Genomic DNA, 16,317 nt, shown 5'->3' on the forward strand with positions numbered 1-16,317 from the left:
GGTAACGATAACCCTATATGCAAAACAGAAAAACAGACTCAGATGTATAGAACAGACTTGTGGACTCTGTGGGAGAAGACGAGGGTGGGGTGTTTCAAGAGAACAGCATCGAATCATGTATATTATCTAGGCTGAAACAGATCACCAGCCCAGGATGGATGCATGAGAGAAGTGCTCGGGCCTGGTGCACTGGGAAGACCCAGAGGGATCGGGTGGAGAGGGAGGTGGGAGGGGGGACCGGGATGGGGAATACATGTAAATCCATGACTAATTCACTTCAATGTATGACAAAAACCACTGCAATGCTGTAAAGTAATTAGCCTCCAACTAATAAAAATAAATTGAAAAAAAAAATTTGCTGCTAACCTTCACTACTTCCACTAATTCCAATCATTATAAGCACTACTTTGAATATATTCTCCACTATGTTGCTCCTACTCATTTAGCAGGACTAAAACCTTGGTTTAATACAGGACTTAGTGTACACAATACCTGCATGTAGGCAGCTGAATATGGCTGGAGAAAAGGAATAATACTTAGTGCTCTCACATAAAATTCATGACCATGAAACTCAAGTGAGCATCAAATGTTGGTCAGCAATCATTCTGTATTTCAATGGTACTTTCATTCTCCTACTCTATTAAATAACTATTTCATACTTTCTCTTCTCTCTAGAAATCTCCAAAACCTCCTCCTATCCATTCTCATTCCCATCTATTAACTGTGCTTCCTATTTCAGAGAAAACTGAGACAATCAGAAGAGAACTTCTGCAGGCTCTCACTAACCCTTCTACCTAACTACCTGCATCTGTGCCCATATATTCTGCCCTTTTTGGTGTCACTGAGTACAATGACCATGCTCTTAGCTAAGACCAGCCCAACCACTAGTGTATAAGATTCCTAATCCCCATCAGTTACTAAAGGATATTCTTCCATAAATCCTTCTCCTTCCCATCCCACCCACCTCAGTTCAGTTCAGTTCAGTCGCTCAGTCGTGTCTGACTCTTTGGGACCCCATGAATCGCAGCACTCCAGGCCTCCCTGTCCATCACCAACTCCCGGAGTTTACTCAAACTCTCATGTCCATCGAGTCGGTGATGCCATTTAGCCATCTCATCCTCTGTCGTCCCCTTCTCCTCCTGCTCCCAATGTCTCCCAGCATCAGGGTCTTCCCCAATGAGTCAACTCTTCACATGAGGTGGCCCAAAGTATTGGAGTTTCAGCTTCAGTATCAGTCCTTCCAATGAACACCCAGGACTGATCTCCTTTAGGATGGACTGGTTGGATCTCTTGCAGTCCAAGGGACTCTCAAGAGTCTTCTCCAACACCACAGTTCAAAAGCATCAATTTTTCAGCACTCAGCTTTCTTCACAGTCCAACTCTCACATCCATACATGACCACTGGAAAAACCATATCCTTGACCAGATGGAGCTTTGTTGGCAAAGTAATGTCTCTGCTTTTTAATATGCTATCTAGGTTGGTCACAACTTTCCTTCCAAGGAGTAAATGTCTTTTAATTTTATGGCTGCAGCCACCATCTGCAGGGATCACCCACCCCAATCAGTCGGGAAAACATGTTGCTATTTGTCTTATTTTATCAAAATGAAACAAAATTTCTTAACTCCACTTCCCCATCCAGCTTCTGTTGCATTCCTTTCCTTTGCAGGAAAATTCTTTGAAAAAGTTATGTACAATTAATTTTCCTAATTCCTCTACTCAAATTATTTTTCTGTTTATTTGTTTAGGTTTTATATTGAAATAAACTTTGTACAAAAGTTTCAGGAAATACACAAATATCTCTCACGCACCTTTCAGCCAAATTCACCTTTTCCAATTCTCTCCTGGATCCACACTAATCAGAATTTTGCTATCACCACACCACTGAACTACTTTTTTTAAAGTTGTATTTACACTTTTAACTGCTTCCTGCTATACATATGGTCCTTTTAGGAGCTCACCATACCTGATTTATCAGCAGCATTTAACATACTTGGCCATTTTTTCCCCATCACTTTCTTTGTTTCATTTCTAAGACTCTCAATTCACCTACTGCCTGACTCTTTACTTTTACACCCTCATCTTCAATCAGTCCTTTGGCTTCTGCTTGTTTCTATCTACACACTTTTTCTAGGCAATCTTATTCTAGTGTCATGACCTTAAATACCATCTATTGTGTAATAATGTATCTGCTTTTTGTGCCTCACTCCTTAGAGGGAACCTCTAAACACTTCAAATTTCACACATGAAAGGTGTTATTCATGGTGGGCCAAGATAATTTATGTTAACAAACTCACTCAAACTAGATAACTTATATTGTATTAATGAGATGATTCAGAATGGAGACAGAACACACCAGAAAGACCAACTTTAGGTCAGAGGTTGAATTCAATCACATGGTCCTTGAGTTAATCAATCATGTCTAATTTTTACCTTTATTGACATCTCAATAAAACCTTGGACAGTGATTCTGTGGAGTTTCCTTGTTGGGAAACACATTTATGTGTTGGGAGATTACACACCATGATTTCATGAGCAGAAGCTATGGATGCACTACATTCAGGACCTTTCCAGACCTTGCCATATTGGTATTTCATGTGGCTGGTCCTAATTTTTATCTTCTACAATAACCTGAAATTGCAAGTGTAAAACTCTCATACTTCTGTAAGTTGTTCTAGGAAATTATTGAACCTGATAGCAGCATGGGAACCCCCAAATTTATAGCCAGTTGTTCAGAGTGTGAGTGGCCTGGAGAACTGAAATTTTGGCTGGCGTCTGATAGGAGAGCAATTTTGTTGGGAACTGTGCCTTGAATTTATGTGGTCTGTGATAACTCCAAGTGGTTAGTGACATAATTGAATTGCAATATTGTCACATCAATATTCTGATAAGTCTCATATGTATAACTCCAGCTTGGACCTCTTCCTTATTATCATATTCATATATCCACCTGATAACCTATTGAAAGTCTTACTTATATGTCTGAACAACCAAAGCTTAATGTATTCAAAACTGAATCTCTTATACCTCTTCCAAATTTGATTCACTGAAATTTTTTTCCTCTTTCTGTTAATGGGCATTCTATTTCTCCAGTTGTTCAGAGAAAAAAAAAAAGCTTAATTAGCTAATAAAATAATAGTAAAAACTTAACAAAGATCATGGCATCTGGTCCCATCACTTCATGAGAAATAGATGGAGAAACAGTGGAAACAGTGGCAGACTTTATTTTTTGGGCTACAAAATCACTGCAGATAGTGACCGCAGCCATGAAATTAAAAGACACTTACTACTTGGAAGGAAAGTTATGACCAACATAGACAACATATTAAAAAGCAGAGATGTTACTTTGCCAACAAAGATCCGTCTAGTCAAGGCTATGGTTTTTCCAGTAGTCATGTACGGATGTGAGAGTTGGACTCTAAAGGAACCTGAGCACCAAAGAATTGATGCTTTTGAACTGAGGTGTTGGAGAAGACTCTTGAGAGTGCCTTGGACAGCAAGGAGATCCAACCAGTCAATCCTAAAGGAAATCAGCCCTGAATATTCATTGGAGAGACTGATTTTGAAGCTGAAACTCCAATATTTTGGCCACCTGATGCAAAGAGCTGACTCATTTGAAAAGACTCTGATACTGGGAAAGATTGAAGGCGGGAGGAGATGGGGATGACAGAGGATGAGATAGTTGGATGGCATAACTGACTCAAAGGACATGAGCTTAGGTAAACTCCAGGAGCTGGTGATGGACAGGGAAGCCTGGCGTGCTGCAGTCCATGGGGTCGCAAAGAGTCGGACATAATTGAGTGACTGAACTGAACTGAAAAACTTAATGCAATTATTTTGCTCAAAACCATGCAAATGGTTACTTATATATGAGTAAAAGTCCTAATTCTTGGAACAGGCTACTAGGCTTTGCACTATTTGGCCCATCAAATACCTCTGACCTCACATACTGTTAATTTCACATTTTTGCCAGTATCATTCCAGCCACAAGGGCCTCTTTTCTATATTTTGAAAACTACAGTCTTAGGACTACTTCAGGGATGTCTTTTCTCTCTGCCTAGGTATTCTAAATACACATGATTAATTTCCTTATCTCTTTCAAGACTTTATTTAATGCCATCTTTATAGGCAGATTGTCTCTAAACAAGCATTTAAAAATTGCACAAATAACTCTGTGTCTCTCTGTTCTATTTTTATTTCTTTATAGCATATTTAACCATCTAATATTCTACACATTTAATTTTATTACCTATGTTTCCTCAAGATAATGTAAACTCCATTATGGAAGAAATTTCTGTCTATAATAGTACTCAGCACATTCAGTTCAGTTCAGTTCAGTTCAGTCACTCAGTCGTGTCTGACTCTTTGGGACCCCATGAATCGCAGCACTCCAGGCCTCCCTGTCCATCACCAACTCCCGGAGTTTACTCAAACTCTCATGTCCACCGAGTCGGTGATGCCATCCAGCCATCTCATCCTCTGTAATCCCCTTCTACTCCTGCCCCCAGTGTCTCCCAGCATCAGGGTCTTCCCCAATGAGTCAACTCTTTGCATGAGGTAGCCAAAGTACTGGACTTTCAGCTTCAGCATCAGTCCTTCCAATGAGCAACCAGGACTGATTTCCTTTAGGATGGACTGGTTGGATCTCCTTGCAGTCCAAGGGACTCTCAAGAGTCTTCTCCAACACCACAGTTCAAAAGCATCAATTTTTTTTGGTGATCAGCTTTCTTCACAGTCCAACTCTCACATCCATACATGACCACTGGAAAAAAACATAGCCTTGACTAGATGGACTTTTGTTGACAAAGTAATGTCTCTGCTTTTTAATATGCTATCTAGGTTGATCATAACTTTCCTTCTAAGCAGTAAGTGTCTTTTAATTTCATGGATGCAGTCACCATCTGCAGTGATTTTGGAGCCCCCAAAAATAAAGTCAGCCACTGTTTCTACTGTTTCCCCATCTACTTAACATGAAGTGATGGGAACAGAAGCCATGATCTTAGTTTTCTGAATGTTGAGCTTTGAGATATTACAGGTACCCAATAAACATTTGTTGAATGAGTGGCTGAATCTCTAAAGATTTCTTTTCTAAAAAAAAAAAAAATATATATATATATATATATATATATATGAGATGTCATTTGGCAAATACAGTAGAAAAAAAATAGCTTAACTTGAACCTTAACACTTTAAGTGATATCTGCAAAGTTGAAAATGTTGAAAAGTAGATCAGTGGTATACTATTTTAAATTATATTTACCTTATTGGCATTGATTCATTTATACTTTAAGAAATAATATTCCCCTGACACAGAACATGATAATCAAGGGAATCAAGTCTATATCTATATCTGGCTACATTCAGGTAGTGTTATTTGCAGCGTAATAGTAAATTTTCAAACAATCACGCTTTTTGGTTTTAAAAAGTTGCAGAATACCTGATGTTTAATAGCTTAGTGTCCTGATTCAGTCTTTCTCTTAACAGTAAATGGATGTTTTGATGAAGACATAGCCAACATGTCAAAGTGTGTGTGTTTAGTTGCTCAGTCATATCTGACTCTTTGCAACCCCGTGGACTGTAGCCTGCCAGGCTCCCCTGTCCTTGGGATTCTCCAGGCAAGAATACTGGAGTGGGATGCCATTTCCTTGTCCAAAAGTATCAATAGCATAACTCAATAAAATATTTCTATCATTTTGTTACACTCTTAATTGATGCCCTCTCATGTGAAATGTGTTTGATAATTTTAAAGCAAATAATTTATATTTCTACATACTACAATGTAGAGAAAAAAATTATCTATGTATATATAATAAAGCTGTTATAATAATTTAAGTAACATTGTTTTAAAATATAGTTTAAAGGTTTAAGAGATGTAATTTTAAAGCTTAATAATCACTTTGCTCACTCTAAATTCCTATATCCCTACCTCAATTTAGAAAGAATGAAAATAGTGTATCATATTAAATTTGTTTCCATCTCTTTCAAGCATGCTCAACTACAGTGTAGCATTTTCATATTATGTTAGCACAATTGTCACTGGAATTAGTTGGCAAGAGTTTGGAAAATATATAAAACAGACTAGTACACAAGATATATTCCACAATGTTCCTAAACCAATGAGTAAAATGAACCTTTACTGTGGGTAGCTAAAATTGGCCTATGCATTTAACCTATATTTTTGTGGCTAAGATATAGCAATTCAAAAGCCAAAGTTTTTGAAATTTTCAAGAAACTATGAAGTAAGTTGGTTTCCTACGAGAATTGAGAATAACTCCCTTTTTAAGATTTCCAGTCTATCACTTATGAGCTGAAAATGAGTCTTCCGTTACTTCTTCATGTAAATTGAAGATATCTATTTGAATATGATTTACACACCAGAATGAAACTTTTAAGATCTTATCCCATGATAGCTATTGTCTTTTGTTTCCAGACACTGTTTTTCACCATTTATTGACAGGTCTGGTTTCTCCTTGATACACACACATAGCATTCATTACTCTTTCAAGGAATTATGGACATGCCTCTATCTTCTAATATGTGAGAAGGACTAAAAAACGTTGTCATTTAAATTATAGCCTTGTGGTATATTTCACCTTGAGTGCATGTTATTTATTTATTTACTTTTTAGTTTTTTCTGACTTTTGTGATCTATTGTATTCTTCTACTTTATGAATTGAAAATTGCAGGTACTATAAAAATTGAACTTATGTATTAATAAACTCAACCATATTTGTTTAAAAATTGTCATCCATTACTAAGGCTAAACAAATGTTGGTTACATTCCATCTAATCAAAATAATGATTTCAAATATCACTAAGGTTCTGTAATATTAATAAACTGGACAGAGACGTGTAAGAAACAATTTTGATATATTTAGAAATGCATAAGAGCTAGGTACAACACTCTAGAACAAAATTCAATGCAGACACCTGATTATGGACTAAAAGAAGGCAGATGCTTTATGGTAAACAGAGTTCTATGCTTGAATAGTTGAGTTTCAGCTGCATATTTTTTGTCATTTACTTGCTGAGTGACTTCATAAATAACTTATCTTCTCAAGTCTCTGTATCTTTGCAAGTAAAACTGGAATTATAAAACCTCACCAGAATTACACACCTCACAGAATTATACTAAGGGTTAGTGTAGTTTATGCACATCAAAGTGATGTGAAAACTTGTAAATATTATACTGCAAATGAGAGATTTTGCAACTGAGTTGCTAAGTAAATGTGAACGGTTTTTAATCACAAATAACTTTTGCAATGACATAAAATAATCTCCTAAAAGAACACTATCATACCAGATATTTGGGGGGAAGATTGATATTTTTAGCTTACTCAGTCACCAATATTTATAAACAAGGTTTGATCAGCTTCTGCAGAAATCTTCATTATTCCTTAATACAATCAACACAAGCAGAATGGCTATGTTATTTGTTTTAGAAAATATTTGCTGAGTATCTATCATGTGCACTGTACCTCTCAGGTTTTACAGAAAACATAAAAAGGTTTGATATATGATTGAATAACGATAACTATACATACATATATACCATAGCTATATATATAATTCTCATACAGGTTCTCTATTACCAGCTAATTGTCAAATCCAATTCACACATTTAAGGCCTTGTTTATTTGGGTCTCCCTGGGATATTTGTCACTACTGAGTTTCCTTTCCTTCATTAAACTATCCCTTACCTTGGTTTCTAGAAAACAGCTCTCTTGATGATTGATCTCAGTGACCTTTTCTCGCCTTTTAGAATATTTCCCAGGTTATAGCACTGAACATCTCCAATTTTACATACCAACATGATGATCTCTGGCTTCCCTTGTGGTTAAACTGGTAAAGAATCTGCCAGCAATGCAAGAGACCAGGGTTCAATCTGGGTTGAGAAGATCCTCTGGAGAAGGGAAAGGCTACCGACTTCAGTTTTCTGGTCTGGAGAATTGCATGGACTATATAGTCCATGGGGTCACAAAGAGTCAGATACAACTGAGCAACTTTCACTTCACTTCACTTCATGATGATCTCATTTATTTCCATACCTCTGATAACTTTATATTGATAATTCCCCTATTATATATCTCTAGCTAGAAGAAGCGAGAGTCCCTTGGACTACAAGGACATCAAATCAGCCAATTCTAAAGGTAATCAGCCCTGAATATTCATTGGAAGGACTGAAGCTGAAGCTGAAGCTCCAAACTTTGGCCACCTGATGTGAAGAACTGACTCACTGGCAAAAATCCTGATGTTGGGGAAGATTGAAGGCAGAAGGAGAAGGTGATGACAGAGGATGAGATGGTTGATGGCATCACCGACTCAATGGATGTGAATTTGAGCAAGCTCCAGGATCTGGTGATAAACAGGGAGTGGGGTGCTGTAGTCCATGGGGTTGCAAAGAGTTGGCCTCGACTGAGTGACTGAATTGAACTGAACTGAGAATCTGCTAAATAAGCATAGCTCCCTTATTTTTTTCAGAAAAGAACCTCAAAATTCCTCAAATTCCTCTTCTCTTAAACAATTTACTTTTAATACTCCATTCTTTACATTACTTGATAGCATCATGCTCAGTCCAGCATTCGTGCTAAACATTTCTAGCTCTATGCAAGTAGGCACTATTTCTTGGTTTCTAAAGGACAAAGAACTATACCTGACACAGCAGGTACTCAATATAAATTGAATGAGTTAATAAATGAATATCTGAATGGATGAAATAAGAATCATCAACACTTTCCATTTTTCATTCTCCATATGCAGTTATCAAGTTCTATTGCTCTTACCTATGAAGCATCTCTTATATTGATACTTTCTTTTCTATTTTTCCCTCACTTCAGTTTATACACTCAGATAGTCATAGTTCAAAGAGCACAAAAAGCAAGCAAAAAACCCATAGCTGCTTGCTTCTCCCTTCGGAGAAAAAGAGTTGTTTAAGCTACCCAAATTCACTGGTTGGGCTGATGAGTGGGGTTCTCCTCCACTAGGAGGCCAGTACATAAAGAATAGGAGAAAAACCTACTTTGCCTAATATACAGAAAATAATTCAGATGCAAGGAAAATTTAGTATTAGGAAAATTAAGTATATGATATTATAACTCCATTTAATTAGGTTTTTTGTTTCTAGAGATTTATCTTCTTTCTTTTTATGATACTTAATTGCCTAATACTTAATTTTGTAGCTGCTGTTGTTGGTTGGTCACTAAGTTGTGCCCAATTCTTTGCAACTCCATGGACTGTAGCATGCTAGGATTCTCTGTCCTCCACTATCTCCCAGACTTTGCTCAAGTTCAAGTCCATATTGTTCTTTACAACATTAAATTTTACTATCACCACCAGACACGTCCACAGTTTCACGTCACTTCTGCTTTGGCCCAGATACCTCATTCTTTTGGGTAGTTGTTCAGGTCCTCAGTTGTGTATGGCTCTTTGTGACCCCATGGACTGCAGCATGCCAGGCTTCCCTGCCTTTCATCATCTCCTGGAGTATGCTCAGACTCATGTCCATTGAGTGGGTGATGACATCCAAACATCTCATTCTCTGTCATCCCATTCCCCTCCTGCCTTCAATCTTTCCCAGCATAAGGGTCTTTTCCAGTGAATCAGTTCTCCTCATCAGGTGGCCAGAGTATTGGAGCTTCAGTTTCAGAATCAGTCCTTGCAATGAATATTCAGGATTGAATACCTTAGGATTGACTGGTTTGATGTCCTTGCTGTCCAAGGGACTTTCAAGAGTCTTTTCCAACTCCACAGTTCAAAGAAATCAATTATTTAGCATTCAGTTTTTTTTTTTGTAATTGTCCAGCTATCATAGCCATACATGATTACTGGAGATTTGTCAGTAAAAGAATATCTATGCTTTTAAATAAACTGTCTAGGTTTGTCATTCCTTTTCTTCCAAGGAGCAAGTGTCTTTTAATTTCATGGCTGCAGTCACCATCCACAGTGATTTTGGAGCCAAAGAAAATAAAATCTGTCACTGTGTTCATTGTTTCTCCATGCATTTGCCATGAAGTGATGGGACTGGATGCCAAGATCTTAGTTTTTTGAAGGCTGAGTTTTAAACCTTTCCATCTCTACTCTTTCACCTTCATCAAGAGGCTCTTTGATTCTTGGTCACTTACTGCAATAAGGGTGGTGTCATCTGAATATCTGAGGTTATTGATACTGCCCCCAGAAATCTTGATTCCAGCTTGTGATTCATCCAGCCTGGCATTTCACATGAGGTACTCTGCATATGTTAAATAAGCAGAGTGACAATATACATTCTTGATGGGCTCCTTTCCCAGTTTTGAACCAGTCTATTGTTTCATGTCCGGTTCTAACTCTTGCTTCTTGACCAGCATACAGGTTTCTCAGGAGGCATGTCAGGTGGTCTGTTATTACCATCTTTTTAAGAATTTTACAGTTTGTTATGATCTACACAGTCAAAGGCTTTAGTGTAGTCCATGAAAGAGATCAAAGCAGAAGTAGATCCACCCCCCCACCCTGGAATTCTCTAGCTTGTTTTATGATCCAACAGATGTTGATAATTTCATCTCTGGTTCCTCTGTCTTTTCTAAACCCAACTTGTACATCTGGATGTTCTTGGTTCACATATGTTGAGGCCTATCTTGAAGGATTTTGCAAATTACTTTGCTAGCATGTGAGAGGAGAACAATTGTGCAGTAGTTTGAACATTATTTGTCATTGCCTTTCTTAAGGATTGGAATGAAAACTGAACTTTTCCAGTCCTGTGGCCACTGCTGAGTTTTCCAAATTTGCTGATGTATTAAGTGCAGTGCTTTCACAGCATCATCTTAAAAAAAAATAAGACTTGAAATAGCTCAGCTGGAATTCCATCACCTCCACTAGTTTAATCTGTAGTGCTGCTTCCTAAAGCCCACTTGACTTCACACACCAAGATATCTGGCTCTAGGTGTGATCACACCATTATGGTTATCTGGGTCAAGAGATCTTTTTTATATAGTTCATCTATGCATTCTTACCACCTCTTCTTAATATCTTCTGCTTCTGTTAGGCCCATACCATTTTTGCCCTTTATTGTGACTATCTTATTTGAAACGTTCCCTTAGTATTTTTAATTTTCTTGAAGATATATCTAGTCTTTCCCATTTTATTGCTTTCCTATATATCTGGATTGTTCACTCAAAACACTTTATTGTCTCTCCTTGCTATTCTCTGGAACTCTACATTCAGATGTGTATATCTTTCTTCTTCTTTGCCTTTAGCTTCTCTTATTTTTTCAGCTATTTGTAAGGCCTCCTCAGACAACAATTTTGCCATTTTGCATTTCTTTTTCTTAGGGATGATTTTGATTACAGCCTCCTGCACAATGTTACAAACCTCCACTCATAGTTTTTCAAGCAGTCTGTCAATCACATCTAATCCTTTGAATTTATTTTTAATTTCCATTGTATTAGCATAAGGGATTTGATTTATGGTTTACTTGAACGGCCTAGTGGTTTTCCCTATTTTCTCCAATATAAGAATAAGGAGTTCAGTAAGAGGTGCAATAAGGGGTTCATTACCTGAGCCATAGTCAGCTTCTGGTCTTGTTTTTGCTGACTGTATAGAGCTTCTCTATCTTTGGCTACAAATAATATAATCAGTCTGATTTTGGTATTCACCATCTGGTGATGTCTGTATGGTTCACTGATTCCTAAAATGTCAATGTTCACTCTTGAGATCTCCTGTTAGACCACTTCCGATTTGTGTTGATTCATGAACCTAATATTCCAGGTTCCTAATGCAATATTGTTCTTATAGCTTGGGTCTTTACTTTCACCACCAGACACATCCACACCTCAGCATTGTTTCCACTTTGGCTCAGCTTCTTAATTCCTTCTGGAACTACTTCTTATCTCTTCTCTAGTAGCACATCAGACATGCTTCAACATGGGTGACTTATCTTTCAGTGTCATATATTTTTGCTCTTCATTCAGTTCATGGCACCCCCTGGCAAGTATACTAGGATGGTTTGCCATTCCCCCCTCCAGTGGATCACTTTTTATCAGAACCCTCCACTATGACCTGTCTGTCTTGGGTGGTCCTACACAGCATGACTCCTAACTTCATTGAGTTACACAAGCCCCTTCACCACAATAAGGCAGTGATCAATGAAGGGGAGAAATTCCCTTCATAGAGACCTTACTCAGCTGACAATGGTCTATATAGCCAAGGCTATGGTCTTCTCAGTGGTCATGTATGGTTGTGAGAGCTGGACCATAAAGAAGGCAGAATACCAAAGAGTTGAGACTTTCAAAGTATGGTGCTGGAGAAGACTTCAAATATCCTTGGACAGCAAGGAGATCAAATCAGTCAATCTTAAGGAAAATCAACCCTGAATACTCATTGGAAGGACTGATCTGAAGCTGTAGCTCCAATATTTTGGTCATCTGATGCAAACAGCTCACTCATTGGAAAAGTCCTTGATGCTGGGAAATATTGAGGACAAAACGAGAAGGCATCAGAGAATGAGATGGCTGGATGGCATCACCAATGCAATGAACATGAACTTGGGCGAGCTTCAGGAGATGGTGAGGGCCAAGGAGGCATGGCCTTCTGCAATCTATGGGGTCACAAAGAGCTGGACACGACTGGGCAACTGAGAAACAACAACATGGCAGCTCTTTTTTTTTTTTAGTTTTTTTTTTTTTTTTTAAAGAAACTTCCATTCTATTCTCCATAGTGACTGAGCCAATTTATGATCGCACCAACAGTGTAGGAGGGTTTACCTCTCTCCATGTCATCTCCAGCATTTACTATCTGTCCATTTTTTGGTGACAGCCATTTTGACTCTGGGGTCATATCTATCTCACTGTAGTTTTCCTTTGCATTTCTCTAATAATGCTATGTTGAACATCTTTTCATGTGCTTCTTGACCATCTGTATGTCTTCTTTGGAAAAGCGTCTCTTTAAATCTTCTGCCCATTTAAAAAAAAATTTAAATTAAAATTTTTTTTTTGTTTGTTTGTTTGTTTCAGTGATGTTAGGTTTCATGAGCTGTTTGTAGATTTTGGAGACTAATCCCTTGTCAGTCACATCATTTGCAAATATTTTCTCCCAATATGAGGGTTGTCTTTTCATTTATTATTTCTTTTGCTGGGCAATAGCTTTTGAGTTCAAGGAGATTCTATTTGTTTATTTTTTACTTTAGTTCCATTATTTTGGGAGAGTATATATATATATATATATATATATATATATATATATATAATACTTCCATGATTTATGTTAGAGAGTGTTCTGCCTATGTTTTCCTCTGGGAGTTTTTGTTTGTTTTTGTTTTTTGGTGTAGAATATTTATTTATTTATTCCATGGAACACTCAAAGTTTAGATCAGTGGGAATTTTAATCAAAGAATTGTGCATTTTCTTCCCACATATATCACTTTGTATTAGGAAATGACATTGTGATACATTTCACTACAATATTACAAAATATTTACAAGAAAATATTAAAAATAATTCAAACATGAAAGGAAAGATGGGGGTGAAATAAACTGATTTTTACAGAAATCTCTACTCCAGTGCCCACAGCACACAACAAGAGAGCCAAAACAAAGTTCACCTTGATCACAAATTTCCAAGGAATTGGAGTAGGGGAAGATATCAGATGAAAATGGTGGAATGAAGGGGGAAGAATGTTATTAGCAGCACTGCTTCAATAACCTGTTTATTTTGCATGAAATACCCTCTCTTTTATATGCAGTAAATTCTGAACAAGGCTAAACTTTAGGATATTCCTTTAACTGAAATTAAAAGTACCCTGACAGTGAAAGCAACTCTTTCTCCTAAGCTGAAGAAGAGCCTCTTTCTCCATGAACCACTGATGTGAACAGAAGCCTGATCTAGTATGCAAAGCTGTTACAGCAGCCCTTCCATCTCTTTCATGAAAGCCTCATAGACATCATCCTTAGTCTGCACCAACACGGGAACAGATGGGCCAGATTTGGGCACTGTTTTGACAAGAGGCACAGCAGAATCATCCTTTGACTTTCTCTGGGGAGCAGCAGCAGCCCCTTTATTCTTCCAATGCACCCACAGTGTGGTGGGCACGAATTGTGTGATCTCTGCCTTGGGATTAGTGATCTGTGGCTTGGCACTGATGGTTGCCGTAGCTTTCTTCTAGATGGTGGCTGTGCTTGTGTCATCCACCTTGGGTCGCTGGATCAAGTTGGGGGGAGCACTTAGAACCCCTGGGTTGGGTAAGGGAGCTGGTGGGAAGAGCCCAGGTGGGGCAGGTCCAAGAGGAGGCACCAGAGGTGGGCACAACATGCCAGGACGGGGTGGAGGGATACCTGGAGGTGCAGGGGGAGGTAGCCGTGGTGGGGGTCCCTGAGGAGGAGGGCCAGGAGGCAGGCCTGGAGGTGGACCTGGGGGAGGACCAGGGGCTGACCTGGTGGTGGGCCTGGAGGTAAAAGTCGGGGTAGAGGCCCTCGGAGTCCCAGCATTCCAGGTGGTCTCAGGAATGGAGGAGCTCCTGGAGGTGGTCCAGGAGGAAGGCCTGTAGGTGGTTCAGGTAGCCGTAAAGGTGGAGCAGGTGGTGGTCCAAGCGGAGGTGGTCCTGGCATGGGGGGGTGCTTGTATCTGATATGAAGGAACAGACTGTGGAGGGGCTTGCTGCTGGGAAGCTGCAGATGTGTCATTAGAGAGACAGTCCTCCTTATGCTGTTTCTGTGACTGCTTTTCTGCTTCAGAATCATCCGACTCTTCATCATCGTCCTCTGAAAACTCCTCGACTTCTCGTCCCTCCTCAGGGATTTCCTGGCCTGCCATTCGAAGCATCATGGCTTGGAGAGGAGTCAGCTCCTTCATGTTCTTCTTCTTCTTTCTAGATTTTCTAGGCATATCTGCAAACCGTACACTCAGACCTGATTTTTTTCATCATTGTTTTCTCTCTCAGTGTCATCACAGTGTACAAATTCATCCCCTTCACTTTCTCCATGGAATCTGTCACTGTCGCTGTCATCAGTACTGTCATCATGCTTATCCTGGTCCATGCCTTCAGGACAGCCATCATCTTTACTGGTGCTAGAAACATCATCGTCCTGACCCCACTGAGGAAGTTCAGGACTATATAACATGTCTTCATCTAGCCTACGAGTGGGAAGATCTAAGGCAAAGCCCACTTTGCGGCCATACATTTGTAAGACTTGAGGAGGAGGTGGGACTGGGGGAGGACCTGGAGGTTTCCTGCCAGGGGGCAAACGTGGAATGCTATGTCCAAGAAGAGGAAGTATAGAAACTGCCCGAGTTGGAGGTCCATAGGCTGAGGTCTTCTTAAGGATGGAGGGTGGCTGTGCCCCAGGAAGTAGAATGTCCTGGATCAAGATGTTGGAAGGAGCATGTGGCATATCTGGCAGAGGAATACTCTCCACTTCCACATGCTGGGTATCCTTGATAGCATCAAAATATTAGCTAAGTTGAGCCCTCTTCTGTTCATATTCTACTTCTAGCTTTCTCAATTCTTTGTAAATATCTGGATTCTCTTTCTCATAGAGTCGTAGAATACGTTCAAATGTTTCACGTAGCTTTTTACACTTATCTTTTATCACTTTGTCATTTAACTGTGGCTGCTGCACTTGGTTAAACTCCATTTCACCCAATTTTTCCATATCCCAGATAATTTGTTTGGGATCCTTCATCTTTAAAACTGCAGCTCGTACCATCATGCACTTTTTGTTCTTTAATTCTCTTTTTCCAAGCTTCTTTTCTGGCTTGGTCTATAGGATTCATAAATTTTCCACTTTTGGTGGATGATGTGGATCTCTGCCCCATCTTGACAAGTTGTTTGATTTACTTGCTTGTTTAAAAAATAAGACCTAAAAGGCTTCTGCTGGGCTCCTGGGGCTGTGAGAAGTGGGGAGGGGTTGATTCTCGGCCCGTTTGACTTCATAGGAGTCTTTACCTCGGCCTTTTGGTCAACCACCCAACCACCACCATCTTGAAACCTCGCGCCCCTCCACTCTGGGAGTTTTATAGTGCTCAGTCTCACATTTAGGTCTATAATCCATTCTGAGTTTATTTTTGTGTATGGTGTTAAAGAATGATCTAATTTCATTTTTAAAATGTAGCTGTCCACTATTTTCAGCACCATTTGGTGAAGAGGCTGTTTTTCCAACATGTACAGTCTTGCCTCCTTTTTCATAGATTAACTGACCAGAGCTGCATATGTTTGTTGTTGTTGTTGTTGTTTTTCCCTTAGTTTTCTATCCTGCTCCATTTATTTATTTCCTATTTTTGTGTTAGTACCATGTTGTTTTGAAGAATGTAGCTTTGTCATACAGTTTGAAGTCAGGGAACCTGATTCTTATATCT

The 16,317-nt window shown here is 38.9% G+C and overlaps 1 pseudogene; it reads right to left on the bottom strand.

The window, feature by feature from the left end:
* Window positions 1-13,863: 13,863 nt before the first annotated feature.
* On the bottom strand, window positions 13,864-15,777 carry LOC110140150 (WW domain-binding protein 11 pseudogene; annotated as a pseudogene).
* Window positions 15,778-16,317: the final 540 nt, after the last annotated feature.

This window comes from Odocoileus virginianus, chromosome X (genome assembly GCF_023699985.2).
Source record: "Odocoileus virginianus isolate 20LAN1187 ecotype Illinois chromosome X, Ovbor_1.2, whole genome shotgun sequence".
In the NCBI taxonomy this organism is placed as follows: Eukaryota; Metazoa; Chordata; class Mammalia; order Artiodactyla; family Cervidae; genus Odocoileus; species Odocoileus virginianus.